Here is a 19,080-nt window from a genome sequence, read left to right on the forward strand (position 1 = left end):
AGGATACTAACTTATCCTATATTTTTGCAGATGACACTAAACTCTGTAAGGTAATAAAATCAGAGCAAGATGTAGCTTCTCTACAGAGGGACCTGGAGGATTGGGCGGCTAAATGGAATATGAGGTTTAACACAGATAAATGTAAGGTTATGCATTCAAGGATCAAAAACAAGAACGCAATCTATAAATTAAATGGAATTAATTTGGGAGAATCTATAATGGAAAAGGATTTGGGAGTGCTCGTAGACAGTAGACTTCGCAATAGTGCTCAATGTCAAGCAGCAGCTGCAAGGGCAAACAAAGTATTGGCATGCATAAAAAGGGGCATAGATGCAAAGGAAGACAGTGTAATTTTGCCACTGTATAAATCGTTGGTAAGACCTCATCTTGAATATGCAGTACAGTTCTGGGCACCACTCTATAAAAAAGATAATTTGGAACTAGAAAGGGTTCAGAGAAGGGCGACAAAATTGATAAAGGGTATGGAGTCATTAAGTTATGAGGAAAGGTTAGCCAGTTTAGGCATGTTTACTTTAGAAAAGAGGCGTCTAAGGGGGGATATGATTACTATGTACAAATACATTAGGGGTCAATACGGAGAGCTTTCATGGGAACTTTTTACCCCAAGGACCATACACAGGACACGTGGTCATCCCCTAAGGTTAGAGGAGAGGAAATTTCACAACCAGCAAAGGAAGGGGTTCTTTACAGTAAGGGCAGTCAAGATATGGAATTCATTGCCAGGGAAGGTTGTGATGGCAGATTCAATAGATATGTTTAAGAAAGGGTTAGACAAATTTTTAGCGGAAAGGTGTATCCAGGGATACGACCGTTAATTTAAAATAAAGGATAGTAGTGGATATAGGGTAAAAATTGGATTGCAATATTGAGTCTGGGGGGATTTTCAAAATTGAAACAGATTGGCGGTTGCTTACTCTGGATTAATTTCAAATATAAGTGCAGGATCGCAGGAGATCCAAAATAGGTTGAACTTGATGGACTGGTGTCTTTTTTCAACCTCATCAACTATGTTACTATGTTACTATGTATTTTCTGCTTCCAAATAATGTCCTTCGATAAGAAATATAATTTATATTGGGCTATGTGTATGATATGAATATACACAGATTTTTTTTTCTATTTAGTGGTGGATTTATCAAACCTTCTAAAAAGCAAAAGTGGAGGCGTTACCCATAGCAACCAATCTTTGTTTAGATTTTACTAGATAAATGATAATGAGAATGTGATTGGTTGCTCTGGGCAACACCTCCACTTTTTTTTTTTTTGGAAGGTTTGCTAAATCTACACCTTAGTTTAATCAATCTGTCTTTTAGTTTTACGTTTTATTCTTGTACCGTTATTTTATTTCGGTGAAACAAATGGAGGCAAAGTGATCTGGGTCTTCCCAGAAATCCAGATTGAGGATTGCCCTGGCGCCCCCTGCTGGTGGGTTTAGAATTATAATGAAAGTGGTTTGGCTTCCAGCAGAATGTTTAATAGGTTCCCATGGTAAAGAATGTGGAACTGATATTGATTTTCCATTGCACTTTATAGACCAGGTGAACATAATTTTGTTTTGTCCAAAAAAAAATATAAAAGAAACAAGTGATTTTCATTAGGATATTAAAGGGAGTCAGATAGAAACATGAGATACATGTTGTACGCAGGAGTCCTCCACATAGTGTGCAGCACGGTCCCAAACAGACAGGCAGATGCTACTGGTGCCTTCTGCCTCCGTGATGTCACGGGTTCCTAACTAATCGAATTGACCCACAAAAAATGGCTCCCTGCACTCTGAGGAGGTGACACAATTTAAACCACTGAGGTTTCCAGGACAATTCTGCGTATTATTAATTTGAAGTCACAATTTTTAGAAAGGATTTATTGTGTTGTGTGAAAAATAAGCACAGAAAAGGCTTAGAGAACTCTTCCACCTGCCAAATGACTAAAACTCAACATGTTATTGTTCTCTTCATCCCAAACATCTGCAGCACTTAAAGAACACCGGTGAAGTGAGGAAAAGACATTAGAACGTGACCTTTTACATGATGAAAATAGTCAGCATCTGTTTATCAGCAGGTGGGAGCACAGCGAACCACACACAAACTGCAAGGCAATGCATAAAAGACAGTCACGTTTTCACTGAAAGCAAGAATACAAACAGTATAGGTCATATTTTGTATAATAACTGATGCTGTAATATGCGTAATGTTCATGGGCCTGAGTCATAAAGGCACGCACACTGAGCGCATTTTGTGCTTATTATAAACCGCGCGTAAATCGGCTCTCTGTATTCCTGAAGTCAACAAGGAACGGATCTATAGATACATGTGGTGACGACTACGGGTGCTTTACCAGACCAGACACTGCAGGATACGGGGCTATAAAAAGTATCGGTGGCAGCGCAATAACCACTATTATTTTACTACAGGCTCATCAGTTGCTGGAGGGCATACAGTCTCCTCTGCTGCTGTTTGTAAATGATCCTGCTCATGGGCAAACCGAGGGGGGGGGGGGGTTCTAGTGCCCGGAAACCCCCCTCCAAGCCTGGGGCAATGTATAATTGAAGTGGCTGGACCCTGCCCCAGCTTCACGCGGCTCTGCTTGAAAAGAGTGTGCACCTAACAGTAGTGCACGCAGCATTGCCCATGTATATTATGGGGATAGGAAGAGTTGGAGAGCAGCCAAGCACTGTCTAATATTATAGCCACGCCCCCATGCATGCTGGCCATTGCCCACTGGTGGCGTGGTGTGGAAACCCCCCTCTACAAATCCTGCGTTTGTCCCTGCTGCTAAGTTTCAACATCGTATTTTAAGCACTGATGTAGTGTAAGAATGTAGTTTGTGTATTTCAGATACCAGCATACAGTGCGTATTCTAAATATTGGTGCTCTCTCTGTCATGTGATTGTAGAATTGATTACGTTGTATCTAAGCAACATCTGTCTTTGTTCCAAACCATAATCAACTACTCGATCCTTAAGTACATTCCTTTAAAGGGAACCAGCCCTCAAATAATTGTTGTGGTTTTTATTAGGAACATTGTCTAGGAAAATATTTGAAATGAGATGTTTTACATAATAATTTTTACAGCATATGCCATTTTCTGGTTGTTCAGAGCAGAGGGTCAGGGGCGCACGCAGGATTTTTAAGGGGAGGTTTCCCCCCACCCAAAAAAATAAAAGCGAGAGAGCTGCTGCGCATGCGCCAGCGCAAAGAAGCGTCCACAACGGTGCTGTATTGTACTACAATACAGCACTGCCACGGACGCTTCTTTGACAGCGCCGCAGCTGCTGTATAGTTAAGTGCCGCTATGTAGGGGCACTTCTTTAGCGGAGGGGAGGGGTTTCTGGAGACCCAGAAACCCCCCCTGCGAGCGCCCCTAAGGGTGGTCAAAATAATGTAGAATTCAGGAACCAGCAGAACATTTTAAGACACCAGGGAAGATCCAGTCCAGTACGGAACGGTAGGGAATGCTGGAACTGGAGCTGAAACACTACTGGAATTCTGGAACACTGGAACCGGAACCGATCCAGAAAGCTGGAACCGGAACATAACCAGAATGCTTTAGCCGGAACGCTGGAGCGGGAATAGAAATGCTGTACCCGGAACAGAACCACAATGCTGTAGCTGGTATAGGAATGCTGGACCTGGAATGCTGTAGTGAGAAAAAAGTGGGAGGATGTAGCCAGAACAGAACCGGAATGCTGGAACAGAACATAATAGATGGCTTTAGCTGGAACAGAACCGGAACGCTGGACCTGGAAAGGAACAGGCATGCTGGAGCCAGAACGGTATGGAATGCAGGAATTGGAACGGCAGAACCAGAACAGAAACAGAATGCCGGAACTGTTTACTCTGTTAATTTGCATATTACAGCCAAAATCCTTGCCAGTGGTATTATGTCGTTTCTCCACTATAAATTATATTATTTTACAGAATATTAAATATGTAAAGAAATAATTTTACTAATGAATAGAATACAATGAATGTGTTTTAAAAACATAGGAAAATCAAAAAATAGATGTAGCAAGAATAATAAAGGTTTTCAATAGTTGCAACAAAAGTAATTGTTACAAAAAAATGTTAAACATGAAATTAATAAAATAATTGAATGAGTCAGACAGTCTTTAGTGTTAACTTTCACATTTATTAATTGCATTTAAGTCAAAGGATTTCTCCAGAATATGAATATTTAACAATTAATAGTGATAGTAATTTGTTTTAGTTTTTAAGTAAATATTATTATTTGGGAAAACTATACCATTGCTCAATTATAATTTTTAATTTTTATGATAGCTTTCCATTCTTTATTCTATTATACATTTATTTGCTTAATTATATGTACATTTTTTTTTTAAATCATTTTTGATATTTACAATTTTTTTTATTTATGAAAATCCAGCACCACTATATAAACCAGATCTCGGCTAAATAATGAAAGTTCTGTGTCGGAAATAAAAAATTACGTCTTCTCTTCCTAGACATGACATAATCACAAATCAATATCTTCTATCATATATAGTACATGATAATAAAAAAAAATTAATAAACATATTGTTTTCTTAAGAATTTTTCTGTGAACAGTACAGATAATACTATCAAGTAGCAGAAATACAAAGTTAACCAAAAGTTGACGGCGAAAAAAATAAATAATGCTACAACAACTAAGGGGTATATTTACTAAACTGCGGGTTTGAAAAAGTGGAGATGTTGGCTATAGCAACCAATCAAATTCTAGTCATCCTTTATTTAGTACATTCTACAAAATGACAGCTAGAATCTGATTGGTTGCTATAGGCAACATCTCCACTTTTTCAAACCCACAGTTTAGTAAATCTAGCCCTAAGAATTTGTAAATAAATTAATGGTTAATAGCGAAATCTGCATGTACAAGATAAAGTGGAGGTATAGGTTATAAGTGTGAAAAATAAAAACTTGCAAGAACGTTTAGGTGTTCTTGAATACGACATCACAAGTTGTTCCATTCAACATAGTTTTCAAGCCTAGCTAAGAGTTGGCCATGGAAGGAATGGAAAGTAACCACTAAGATGGAGCCAGAGCCTATAAAACTAAATTTAATTTTAACCCCGTATGCAAATAATAAAACCAACACCACTTTTATAAATCCCACAAATTATATTTCACTAAAAGTTATGCATGTTTGTTTGTTTTTAAGGTGATATTGCATGGCATCACCTTTATAAATAATTTAGGTATTATTTACTTACAAATAGCAAATGATCAGACATTTCTTTGTATTGTCTAATCTGTAGAGCCAGGACCAAAAGTTACCAGCCCTCCCCTGCAGAAGTAGGGCCAGTGGGTGATCCCTGGGTGCCTCCACTCACCCGGGGGCAAAGCACCCTTCCCCTAGGTATCATCTTTCCTTGTTGGGAGTGTATAGTTTGGCTGTGACGTCATCACTCAGTGCCACACCCCCTGCCCATTACCATCATGGAGGAGCAGCAGTTGGAAGCTTTACACGTAAGAAGCTGCCCCTCCATGTCATAGGCCAGTGCCCAGTGTGGGCGTGCCAGGGGGGGGTTAGTAAGAATACTGATTGAATGAGTGACACAAAGCCCACACCGTTGCAGATGTGTAAATCCGGACTGTCACACCAAACAACCCCCCAATACTGATGAGGAAGATCAACCAAACTTCTGGAAACTGTTTATATAGGAAGGGACACAGGTACTGCTGAGTGCATAAACTGGACGTCCACCAATAAGGGATTTCTCCTCTCTAGTGAAACAGGAAAAATGAAACAAATCTCTATATAGTCCACGAGTTGGGAGACTGTATTGTTTGTCTAAGATTAGTGGTGTTATTTGAAGTGTATTAGCGGTGGAGAAAGCACAGGACACGGCTGACTATACAAGTGACAGCGCTGTCTAGACTGAATTCCTCTGTGACAGGGGGCTGGGCACTGATCTTTTAGGATAGAAGTGTCGCTGAATCCTGCCATGTTGTTCTTTCCATTTCTTATGCAACCAGCTATTAATTTCTTGGCAGTACAGTGTTATTAAACGTAGAGCAATGAAGTAGAATCCCAGAATGTTGTAGGCGTGTAACATTCAAATAAAAGGTAATATAATTATTACTATTAACGTTTATTAATAGAGCACCACATAAGGTCCGCAGCACTGTAAGTATATAATGATACAAAGTGTCATGTTAATATCTTTTACTGTGTATTATTGATTTGGAACCAGTGTGTGAGTCTTGCACAGCGGCTAGATCTCAGCTGATGATATCCTTTACTCTTTTGCGTTATACATTTAATTAGTCAGTTGCAGGGGTTGGCCATAGCAACCAATCAGATTCTAGCTATCATTTTTTTCAAATGTACTAGAAGGTACTGGATAAATGACAGCTAGAATCCGATCGGTTGCTATGGGCAACAACTCTACTTTTCCTTTATAGTGAATTCTACCAATTTGTGAGCCCCTTATAATATAATCATAATGTTTGGATGTACGTGGAGTGATAAAGTAAAGTAAAAAAAAAAAATTTTTACGAGGTTAAACTCCAACATGTCTAAAATACTCCACAGCATAAAAGGTGCGCTAAGCTGTGTACCAGCAAAAGGGATACAGTAGCGATTGTTCTTGCCACGTACAAATACATATTACTGGAGGTATTGAGGGACATTGTGGCTGGTTTCTAATTAATCAATAGGCTGCATGATCATAAATACTGGAGATCAGGTACGATAAAAAAACTTATGTTGAGAAATCTACTTGAGACAAAGCATCGTTGTTCGGAAATAAGATAGATAGTTATATAGAAACATAGATTTTGACGGCAGATAAGAACCGCTTGGTCCATCTAGTCTGCCCCTTTTTAACCTATGGTAACTTTAAACCCTATTTGATCCTTAGTTCTAAGGATATCCTTATGTCTATCCCAAGCATGTTTAAATTGCTCTACTGGATCAGCCTCTACCACCTATGATGGGAGGCTACTCCACTTATCCACTACCCTTTCTTTTTTCTTACTTAGCAGCATTCTATGTTCCCGTAACCATTGCAGACTCTTTTTTTTTTTTCCATAAATAGCCAACTCTTCTTAATCAATCCTGAGCCCCCCACATGTAGGACTGTGCACCCCAGGAAGCCCGGTTACCTGGATCGGGGAGCTGACTTGCTACTTTTTGTGTTCCTACAGAATCTGGTGCAATATAATCTACAGCAGATCAATAGAGCTGTTGAAGCACTAAGGATGGACAGAGTTCTCCAGGGCTGAAAGATGATTTGGATAACATGGGAGAGAGGTTTCCTATACGTTGGGCGCCGGTTTCTATACAGAAAAAATGCTTTAACATACAATGTATTATTACGTTAAGAAAAAAGCTGTATGACACCGTTGAAGTACTGGATAGTAATGAAGTAATGTACTGGTATTGTTACTGTTATTCCGCTACTTTTGTGCATCAGGTGTCCTACAAACATCATAGATTGTAAGCTCAGGTGGTCAGAGTCATCATTACCTTTCGCTTTCTGTCATTATATATAATTTGTTCGTCATGATCTCCTCACTGCTGAGTAGTATGTCGGTACTTTATAAATTATAATAATAATAATAATGATAATATGAAACCTGTCTTCGGAATGGCCCCCTGCCACGTTCTCGTGTTGTCACAGAGGGGGATCTGTGCCCATTCCTGAAATACAAGAACAGCTGTTACTGCTCAGAAAATGACTCCTAAATTGCTCACTGTACTCATACACAGTCTGTTCCGCTGCCAAGTCACTGACTCTGATCAATAAATAACCTGCCCAACGTGTATATTGCGGTACATTTGTTTTGCCTTTCTATTTTTATTACCACATTTGTTCACCAGGTTTGTTTTGCCCACGTTTCATATATATATTTATTATTAGACATTCAGTAGGAAAGTCCCCGATTCTCATATAATGGATTAGTCCATAGACAGCACAGTGCTGGCACTTTGTGAGATGTCCATACATGAACTTCTTAGGTATCTGAGATTCTGCAACATCACCATGATAATGACGATACCATCAGGCATGTTATGTGATACATTTAAATGTGTTTATCATCTTTACAACAATGTTTTACTGTATTTCCTAAGAACAAACAAAGCTACAATAAGATAACCTTGAAATAATTTCTCTGTGTCCTGGTAATCAGCTGTCTCCCTAATCAGTGACATGTGTCATCTCGCTGTGTTTCAGTGTAACAGATAACATAGACCCCAGTGTTCATTGTATTGTTGTAATTCTATTTAATGAAAAGTATTAATATAGCTAGAATATATATGAAATATCCTATTTTGTTTATTTATTTTTAAAGTACCTTTACTGATACTGTAATTTGTCCTCAAAGGAACAGTTGATATTGTAATACTGAAATAATAGATGATTGGACACTAATGGAATAATGGTAGAGCATTATATAAACCCTGAGGTTTGCACGGTCCAGTTAGGTTTTCACTATCTTGCGTGCATTGGGCATGCTGATCGGTAATAGGGCATTCATCATCATCACCATTTATTTATATAGCGCCACTGATTCCACAGCGCTGTACAGAGAACACACTCACATCAGTCCCTGCAACATTGGAGCTTACAGACTAAATTGCCTAATATACACACACACAGACAGAGAGACAGAGAGAAAGAGACTAGGGTCAATTTTGATAGCAGCCAACTAACCTACCAGTATGTTTTTGGAGTGTGGGAGGAAACCGGAGCACCCAGAGGAAACCCACGCAAACACGGGGAAAACATACAAACTCCACACAGTTGATTGCAGTTGATTTTAATTGCTACTGTTAGTTATATATATATTGTAGGCCAAAAAGCCCCATCACCAATGAAGATGGGTGTTGTACTCGGAGATGTTGTTTTGCCCTATAAATCGAGGGTTTACCAGGCTCTGGTATTGCCGGCAGTAGTCCTATTCTGCGGTAAGATGCGCCGGATCTCGCACCCAAAAGTTTATATACCAAGGACAGCGGCGGTACAATTACTGCCAAAGTACTTGTTCTATTATCACCATCTCAGGATGGCAACAGCAGAAGAAAACCAATGAAAAATGTGCTTTATTATCAAAATAAACATTTATTTAATTGTAAATTTATGTTTAAATATTTTTTTCAAATATTTTTAAATATTTGTTACTATTTATTATTATTATTATTATTATTATTAAATAGTCCGGGCTTTCAGTTCCACTGTACTTGAGTTAACCGGCAAGCCAGGTCCCACATATCTCTATCCCCTCAGATTGGCCCGCTCTGGAAGTTGACTGTTACCTCTCCGGGCTAGTATTTCTCTTCGGCAAGATTTTATTGATAAATTATGGCAATAGGTGATAGAAATTCAACCCAATCGCCATGTATAAAAAGAATAGGCTATATGTTCTCCCCGTGTTTGCGTGGGTTTCCTCCGGGTGCTCCGGTTACCTCCCACGCTCCAAAAACATACTAGTAGCCTAATTGGCTGCTATCAAATTGACTGTGTGTGTGTGTGTGTATGTTAGGGAATTTAGACTGTAAGCTCCAATGGGGCAGGGACTGATGTGAGTGAGTTCTCTGGACAGCGCTGCGGAATTAGTGGCGCTATATTAATAGCCGATGATGATGATAGACTCATGTGAGTGCGTTGCACTTGGAGCTGGATTGTGCTGTGTTTTCTAATGAACTTGGGGTGAGATATTAGTAAACGTAAAAGCTGAAACGTCCACTGAGGCCCTATGGATAATATGAAGGTGGTGATCAGAATGGGACGATGAATGAATGACGCCTCGTTCTTGAGTACTTCTAGGAATCGACCATTACACAGAAGCAAAAGGATTAATACAATAAAACACCACAATAGCTATAACATTTCATGTTAATTTTTTGTTTAACCTGGTTATCCATTTCTAAAGCATATTGTACTAGACAACCATCATATAAAATAGAAATAATAACGTTCCTCTATGTTAATGGACCTTACATATTCACTTGTGCTCAAGTCCATTCGCGCTCTGAAAGCATCCCGTACGTGTCCGTGCAGCCGCCTGTGTGATAGGGGCCTATTTATCCAGCTTTAAACAAAGCGGAAATGTCTCGCATGGTTTAGGCTTATTTTAGTATCATAGTAATTTAACAGGAGCTCTAGTGAAATCAGAGATAATTTTCAATAGGGACTGAGGTCTGGGACAATTTATCAAGCGCCGAAAAGCTAAGCTTGATCCCGATGGCTAATGCTATCTGAAGATGGCGGGAGCCGTTCTATGGGGAGAGCCTCGCAGGAGAGGGTTTTTTCGGATCTCTCTCTGGTAGGCTTTGGGCTCTCCCCTCCGTTATCTAACAAAACTGAGTCTGTGCATGTGTGGCCTAAACACTGTAAAATCTGTGGGTTGGGACCCGTAGTTGTTAGTGAAACTGAGCCATCGCCAGGGCAGCCCCTTATCGGATGCACTGTCCTGACATGTCTTTCTGATAAAATATTATTTGAATATGGTGTTTTATAACTCAAGTTATTGACTTAAGGAAAATTATTTTCACAGCGGGATTTAGAACCGTCATTCATCATCATCATCATCATTTATTTATATAGCGCCACTGATTCCTCAGGGCTGTACTCACTCACATCAGTCCCTGTCCCATTTGAGCTTACAGTCTAAATTCCCTAATATACACACACACACACACAGACAGAAAGAGAGAGAGACTAAGGTCAATTTTGATAGCAGCCAATTAACCTACTGGTATGTTTTTGTAATGTGGGAGGAAACCGGAGCACCCGGGGGAAACCCACACAAGCACAGGGAGAACATACAAACTCCACACAGGTAAGGCCATGGTCGGGAACTGAACTCATGACCCCAGTGCTGTGAGGCAGAATTGCTAACCACTGAGCCACCGTGCTGTTATTTCAGAACAGTGCAAAAAAGAGGTCTGACAGGTATACTTGAAAGAGGGAAACTGTGCCCCAAGAGATATTAGGGGGAGACAGGTCCCAAAAAGACAGGCTCTATGAGAGGTACAGTGGGGTAGACAGGCAGACAATGCAGGGGAGGGCTGGCAAATTTTAGCCCGGGGGACAAGACTCGTCTCAGCAGCATATTAGGAACATTTTGCAAAATGCAGGTGGCCCAGTGATCCAGCCTAAGGTAGCCCATTATGGGATCGGTCCAGAGGGGGAAATGCTCCCTGCCCCCCAGCCCAGCCTACCCCAATAGGGTGGGTCACATTTAAGATTAGGGTAGGTAAACAAGAGACAAAAAAGATGGAGAAACGGATAAGAGACTCAGATCCCTGATGCTCTGTCAGTGTCATGAAGTTTATCCGTATTCTCTAGATAAAAATCTAAATAGCTTCTAACTAATAGCCTTAAATCAGAACGGTATGCAGCTGTTCTGATGTATAATAATAGCATATCATTTTCTACTTATCCTCTGAAGGGAAGAAAATTAGCTGTCGGCAGTCTCTAGATGTGATTAGCTGCGCATCACAGCAAATAAACAGACTCAGATGTCTGACATAGTAACGGAAGATTTCTTTATCATTAATAGCATTTTCCGTTGGAGTCACAAAGTTGCTTTTAAAATTCCTGGGCTTGGATGATCAAAAGAGCGATGCTGCGATATACAGTGATCACAACATCACTACATATTGTGCAGCGTTTAGACTGATGAACTGTGTCCAGCTAGTGAGCGACATGAGCATTAATCTGTTAATCTGGGAAGATGAACATTCAGCAGAGGCCCTTTCAGACTGGGAGAGTACACGCTGATACAATGCTAATTGCTTTGTGATATCATGCTTATGTTTTACACAGTTTGGCCTGTTTGTACCGACTGGCACATAACTTGGTGTGGTATAGAGGGATAGATTGTAAGAGTTGGCCGGACGTCGGTGCATCAGCGTGCACCCCAGTACCTGATACGGGAGGTGGGGGAAGTGATTGGGAATGTAGAATCTATGTTTACAATGATGAATGGGATTTTGAGTAACAGGTGAGCCGGGTCATGTGACTGGTTCAGGGTGGGAGTGGTGAGGTGGGTCATGTGACTGGTTCAGGGTGGGAGTGGTGAGGTGGGTCATGTGACTGGTTCAGGGTGGGAGAGTGGTGAGGTGGGTCATGTGACTGGTTAAGGGTGGGGGAGTGGTGAGGTGGGTCATGTGACTGGTTCAGGGTGGGAGTGGTGAGGAGGGTCATGTGACTGGTTCAGGGTGGGAGTGGTGAGGAGGGTCATGTGACTGGTTCAGGGTGGGAGTGGTGAGGTGGGTCATGTGACTGGTTAAGGGTGGGGGAGTGGTGAGGTGGGTCATGTGACTGGTTAAGGGTGGGAGTGGTGAGGAGGGTCATGTGACTGGTTCAGGGTGGGAGTGGTGAGGAGGGTCATGTGACTGGTTCAGGGTGGGAGTGGTGAGGTGGGTCATGTGACTGATTCAGGGTGGGAGTGGTGAGGTGGGTCATGTGACTGGTTCAGGGTGGGAGTGGTGAGGTGGGTCATGTGACTGGTTAAGGGTGGGAGTGGTGAGGTGGGTCATGTGACTGGTTCAGGGTGGGAGTGGTGAGGTGGGTCATGTGAGGTTCAGGGTGGGAGTGGTGAGGTGGGTCATGTGACTGGTTCAGGGTGGGAGGGGTGAGGTGGGTCATGTGACTGGTTCAGGGTGGGAGGGGTGAGGTGGGTCATGTGAGGTTCAGGGTGGGATTGGTGAGGAGGGTCATGTGACTGATTCAGGGTGGGAGTGGTGAGGTGGGTCATGTAGCTGGTTCAGGGTGGGAGTGGTGAGGTGGGTCATGTGACTGGTTCAGGGTGGGAGTGGTGAGGTGGGTCATGTGACTGGTTCAGGGTGGGAGTGGTGAGGTGGGTCATGTGACTGGTTCAGGGTGGGAGTGGTGAGGTGGGTCATGTGACTGGTTCAGGGTGGGAGGGGTGAGGTGGGTCATGTGACTGGTTCAGGGTGGGAGGGGTGAGGTGGGTCATGTGAGGTTCAGGGTGGGATTGGTGAGGAGGGTCATGTGACTGATTCAGGGTGGGAGTGGTGAGGTGGGTCATGTAGCTGGTTCAGGGTGGGAGTGGTGAGGTGGGTCATGTGACTGGTTCAGGGTGGGAGGGGTGAGGTGGGTCATGTGAGGTTCAGGGTGGGATTGGTGAGGAGGGTCATGTGACTGATTCAGGGTGGGAGTGGTGAGGTGGGTCATGTAGCTGGTTCAGGGTGGGATTGGTGAGGAGGGTCATGTGACTGGTTCAGGGTGGGAGTGGTGAGGTGGGTCATGTGACTGGTTCAGGGTGGGAGTGGTGAGGTGGGTCATGTGACTGGTTCAGGGTGGGAGTGGTGAGGTGGGTCATGTGACTGGTTCAGGGTGGGAGGGGTGAGGTGGGTCATGTGACTGGTTCAGGGTGGGAGGGGTGAGGTGGGTCATGTGAGGTTCAGGGTGGGATTGGTGAGGAGGGTCGTGTGACTGGTTCAGGGTGGGAGTGGTGAGGTGGGTCGTGTGACTGGTCCAGGGTGGGAGTGGTGAGGTGGGTCGTGTGACTGGTTCAGGGTGGGAGTGGTGAGGTGGGTCGTGTGACTGGTCCAGGGTGGGAGTGGTGATGTGGGTCATGTGACTGTTTCAGGGTGGGAGTGGTGAGGTGGGTCATGTGACTGGTTCAGGGTGGGAGTGGTGAGGAGGGTCATGTGACTGGTTCAGGGTGGGAGTGGTGAGGTGGGTCATGTAGCTGGTCCAGGGTGGGAGTGGTGAGGTGGGTCATGTGACTGGTCCAGGGTGGGAGTGGTGACGTGGGTCATGTGACTGGTTTAGGATGGGAGTGGTGAAGTGGGTCATGTGACTGGCAGGGGTTCGAAAGGTTTGGAACATACCAGCCTATTTTTTTGGACCACCCCTCCAGGAGATCCCAAAGGGGGTGGTCCAAGGGACAAGTGTGGAGGGGATACGCTGGATGGGTGACTAAAGTTGAATGAAAAGTGAAGGACAAAGTGAAGCACTACCTGGGAGGGGGCCCTAACCTGCCGGAAGTCTCCCCCTAAACAAAAATTCTAATTCTGCCCCGGGCGTACCAGGCATATCAGCAGATGATGACTGTGCATTGTGCATTGTGCAGATTTTTCCTGGATTAGTGTCAGTCTGCAGGGTTTATTTAGTCATGCAGAACATGAGGGGTTGCTGCAATCAGACCCTTGGTGCCATCTAGGCTCATTTTATTTTACACGCACATTAATATCTAATAATAAGAAACTGTAAATAGAAGCTGAAAATGTTGTGACGGTTGACATGAAGATGGCCCTGATGTCCTCTCACTGTAGGAGTTATATGGGACATGAATGAGGCTCAAAGGAACAGTAGTAGAAAAATAATGTTCCAATGCATCGCAGTGGTGGCCCAGATGGGACAGTAGGCAGTACTTTGAAGTAATGTTTAATTTTCGCTGATATAATCATTTCTATCCTTGACCAGAAATGCTGCACAGAGCGCATGCAGATGGGAACATCAAAAAGCCGGACAGGGTGTCTCCAATGTGTTTGTATAAAAAGAAGCAAAGTTACACATAAAGATTGGCCGGCATTGCTGCCTGGAAGCGATGGGTTTGCTTCTAACCTGATGTTATATTTTTATATTGATTCTGTAGTTCTGTATTCTGATCTGATTGTAGAGCTCTGAGAACTATGACTAAAGTAGGATGCTGATTCCCCTTTTATGGGGCAGTGACCTCATTCTTCATTCTTCCGAGCACTGCAGATCTATTAAGATTTTGAGCCTGACTTATTAAGGCACGCAAAACAAATGTTACTCAGGCATACGCACGTCCATACTCAACGCGGAGCGGATGTGAAGATACCTCTCTTGCTGAATACTGATCTAGGTCTGCCCTGCTCCAATAGACTGCAAGATACGTCCTATACACAGGGCCGGATTAAGGGAATGGAGGCCCCTGGGCTCAGGGGGCCTCCATTCCCCCTGTGAGACCCCCCCCTGGAGAGCCCCCCCCTCGTGATCCAAGCCACCCCCCCCGGAGAGCCCACCCCCGTGATCCGAGCCGCCCCCTCCGGTGAGGCCTTCCCCCTGTGAGCCGAGCCGCCCCCAGCCCCCAAGGCACTTACCTCCTTCTCCTGGCATTGCTGTCCTTCTCCGGCGCGCTGTACGCTCCTTACTGAGGAGATCTCGTGAGAGTGAGACTCACGAGATCTCCTCAGTAAGGAGACTACAGCGCGCCGGAGAAGGACCGCACTGAAAGTGCTCAGCAGCAATGCTCGGGCCGGGGGCGCCCCCGACCGATCAATAATGCTGCTGAGCACTTTCAAGGGCCCCCTGAATGCCCGAGGTCCCTGGGCTGTAGACCAGTTAGACCTCGGGCTAATCCGGCCCTGCCTATACATGTGGGATATAAAGTCACAAAAGAACACACACAAAAAAAATATTTAAGTATTCAATGAGTGTTACCTGTAATGCTATAGTCATTAATGACAAAAGTAATGACAAAAATGGCAGAAATCTCCACTCATGAATGGAGATTCAAGAGGCAGCAGAAAAAATAATTTTCTTTACTATGTGATTATTTTTATGCTGCTTAATCAGCGCCTGTTCTATAAATTGAAAACTGGGGAACAGGGAGCTGTGGACCGTGCGACATGAGTATATCTTTCCTAATTTAGAGCATTTTCTATATATAAGCATTAGGATGTTTAAATCCACCCTTGACCCGGGTTAAGCCTATGGTTCATCATGGCTGGACTTTTTATTTCTTTTCTCTAGGTAATGTCACTGCAGGATCCAATATACCGCCACTGTAGCCACCAATTGTTTAATTAATTATATATAACATATTATATAAACCTCACCGGCATAATTTTCTCTAACTTCCATATCTGTTACACCACCTGGGGGCGCCATTAAGTGTTTTTACGAGGACTTATTTTGTTTTTGTTTTTTTACAACTGTAACGGGAATGGACTCTTAGGTTTTACAAGTATGCACAGCGGTATCAGATATAAAGAATAAAACGGTTATTGTAAATCTGCAGGAGGCCCATGTAACAAATCCATTTTCCTTGTAGTAAAACTGTCAAGAGGACTAAAATGTGGAGAGAAGCAACTTGATGAAAAACTGTACTTATAATATACAAAAGATGTTAATATATGGATAAACTACTGTAAATTATGCCTTCATAAAACAGCGAGTTCTTATGTCTCCACTTACAATCAGTGAGTCATCAATTCAGTGTTCTTACAAATATGAAATAGATGTGTTAGAAATAGAAGTATGGGATCAGGATACAACTAAATAACAACATGTGTCTGAGACAGAAGGTTTGCTTACAGCCTAAAAGATGTGGGGAACACATGATACATTGGGTAGCGGAATAACAGTTGTATTAGCTGGTAGGGAGAGTGGGTGAGGCTACTGTGAGGCAGAAGCGTTTTCAGTCACCGATAATAAAGCAGCTATTGACGACTGGGATTTCTGTGCAGCTTCCCATGGTGTGGCATAGTTGCTACAAGAAGAGAGCACAGACGTTAGAGACATAAAAGATAAGTCAGCTGCTGGCAACCGTGTCTGTCCATCACCATTTTTCTCTTCTGTTTCTGCAAAAGGATTTTGCTCTGGTGCTGCATGCGCACTCCTGTGGTCATTTGGCAGCTCAGAGGAGCTGTGTGCCCTGTAATTATCGATGGCATCGCTCTCACTGTTGGACACAGAGACTGGACACTTGTTCCGAAAGTCCACAGAAGGTGTGGCAGCAGCTGCTTTCATCAGGGAGGCTGTAGAGATCACCAAAGGAGGAACAGAGATGGCAACAGCAATGACAGTTAAACACATTGGTTCCAGCAACTGAACTGAGATAGTATTCAAGTAGATCTTCAAAACTACCCTGGATGAAATTCTTCGGCACCACATTATAATTTCCCTCTGCCTTCACAAATTTTAAACTGTTATATTTTTGATAAGATGATATGAGGGAGGTAGGGCACCGAGCTGATCTAGATTGTAGCCATCACTAACTGCCGGCTGCATGGAAATATTAATTCTGCACATCTTATGGAAATGCGAAACATTCGAATGAGGCTGTAATATATTTCAGCCCTAGGTCGAAACATTTGGGAAGGGGGATATGTAAGGGAAGATTTGGGAAGCAGATGGAACGTAATTTACACAAAACAAAACCAGCTTTGGACTTATAGATTGTCTTGATTCACACTAATTGATTATAATGCCCACACTTCCGCCGATGTTCGTGAGTTTGCCGAGCAGAAAGGCGGAGTTTGCCGAGACAGACTGTGGGAGATAGGGAGTGTGCCCTGGCAAAGTGTAGGATTATAGGTCCTACGCATCATTTTGTGCCGGACTGCAGAAACAAGATTGTATTTAACAAGTGAGATTAAAAAAACGTGAAGAGGGCACATTCTTAGATCATGCCATGCGGTGGGGAGCACAACCATTTCCACTCGGCATAAGGACCTGCAGTCTCCGGGTCTCGTCCTATATTTTCAATGGCACCTGGTTTGCGCATCCATCTTGCACTTGTGCAGAGGGGGGCATTTTTAGGTGCACCCCCAAAAAATGTAAGAAAGGGCTTCACACACAAAAGGGCCACATGTAATACATACAACAGTCCCAATGTTCCCTCACACATGATTCATTTAAGTCATATGTGGCTAAACCAAGTTGTATTTTAGGCGAAAATGAAAAAGGTTATTTTATGGCAAATGCTGGTACTAATGTGGCATTTATACTTTCGCATCCTTGAAGCGGAGAGACACTGAGAACGCTTCACACATAGGTGCACTTGTAGGTTGTAAAACCTATCCTGAGAGCTAGGCAGGCTAGCCACACATCCAGATGCACCAATTCATACCCAAAGTATGATGTATATATACGCACACAGTGACCATGCCATTCTCCTACTAAAGTGTTTAGCTGTATTCCTCACAGTAACTGTGGTAGAAGACACTTGGTGATCATCTCTATGCGTGTACTGTGAGCCAGTCAGTCAGGAAGCCCCACCACCTAATTCTAGAAGGATGTAACTTAGAGATACACTTCCTTAATTAGAGAATGACGATAATGCCCTCCAAAATACTGATCACCCATGACAACCAATCAATATATTTTATGGAACAATGTTTCTATCAACCACTGTTTAATTCAAATCTCTAACGAGACAGTTTCTCTTCAGTTATTTCAGGAATCTAGCACAGAGCTGGTCTTTATGTTGTGGCAATATACAGTATATATGATCTAAAATAGCATATTCAAGCATAATACAATAGGAAAGAGGCCCAATACCCTAGAGAGCTTACAATGTAATTAGGATTCCCATACTTTTAAAATTAATATATCCGGGACACCCATGTGTTCAGCCCTTAAGATCCCCCCCCCATACATACATTTAAGTCCCAGTAATAATTATAGGATTCTTACTTGTCCGGTTAATTTAGATACATCAGAAGCTTAAATGAGGAGAAATTTTGGGTGGAATGAAAGGGACATCCGGAGCCTTAAATCTAATGCACATCTGCCTACTTTTTGGACCTCCCCTCTTGGAGGTGGATACAAGGGGCAAGTACGGGGGCATGATGATGTGACAATGAAGGGATTTGTGTTATTATGAGGGACAGGGAAGGAGGGTTTATGATGAACCTTCAGATCTATGCAGTTCTCCCAGGATGCCACCAAAACTCTTATCCACTTACTGATCATTGCTCATCTCGACTACTGCAACCTTCTCCGTACTGGTCTCTCCCACTTCCATCTCACTCTGCTTCGATCTATACTTAATGCTGCAGCTAGACATATCTTCCTCTTTCGCTGGTCCACTTCTGCCTCCCCACTCTGCCAAGCCTTATACTGGTTCCCTTCCCCCAACAGAATCCTCTTCAAACCCCTCACTCTCACATACAAGGCCCTCTCCAACTCCACTGCTCCCTACATTTCCATTCTCATCTCCATACATAGTCCCTCCCGCCCACTCCAGTCGGCCAATGACCGTCGCCTATCCTACCATCTTGTAATCACATCTCACTCCCTTATCCAAGATTTCTCCCGTTCTGCCCCCAACACTGGAACAATTTCCCTCATTCTATCAGACTATTCCTTAGCCTGTATAACTT

General features: G+C 43.0%; 1 protein-coding gene across 2 annotated transcripts in view; it reads left to right on the plus strand.

Moving 5' to 3' along the window:
* MMEL1 (membrane metalloendopeptidase like 1) overlaps positions 1–19,080 on the plus strand; it is a 128,163-nt gene that overhangs the window by 48,960 nt on the left and 60,123 nt on the right. The window lies entirely within an intron of this gene.

Source organism: Mixophyes fleayi, chromosome 11 (assembly GCF_038048845.1).
Source record: "Mixophyes fleayi isolate aMixFle1 chromosome 11, aMixFle1.hap1, whole genome shotgun sequence".
Classification (NCBI taxonomy): domain Eukaryota; kingdom Metazoa; phylum Chordata; class Amphibia; order Anura; family Limnodynastidae; genus Mixophyes; species Mixophyes fleayi.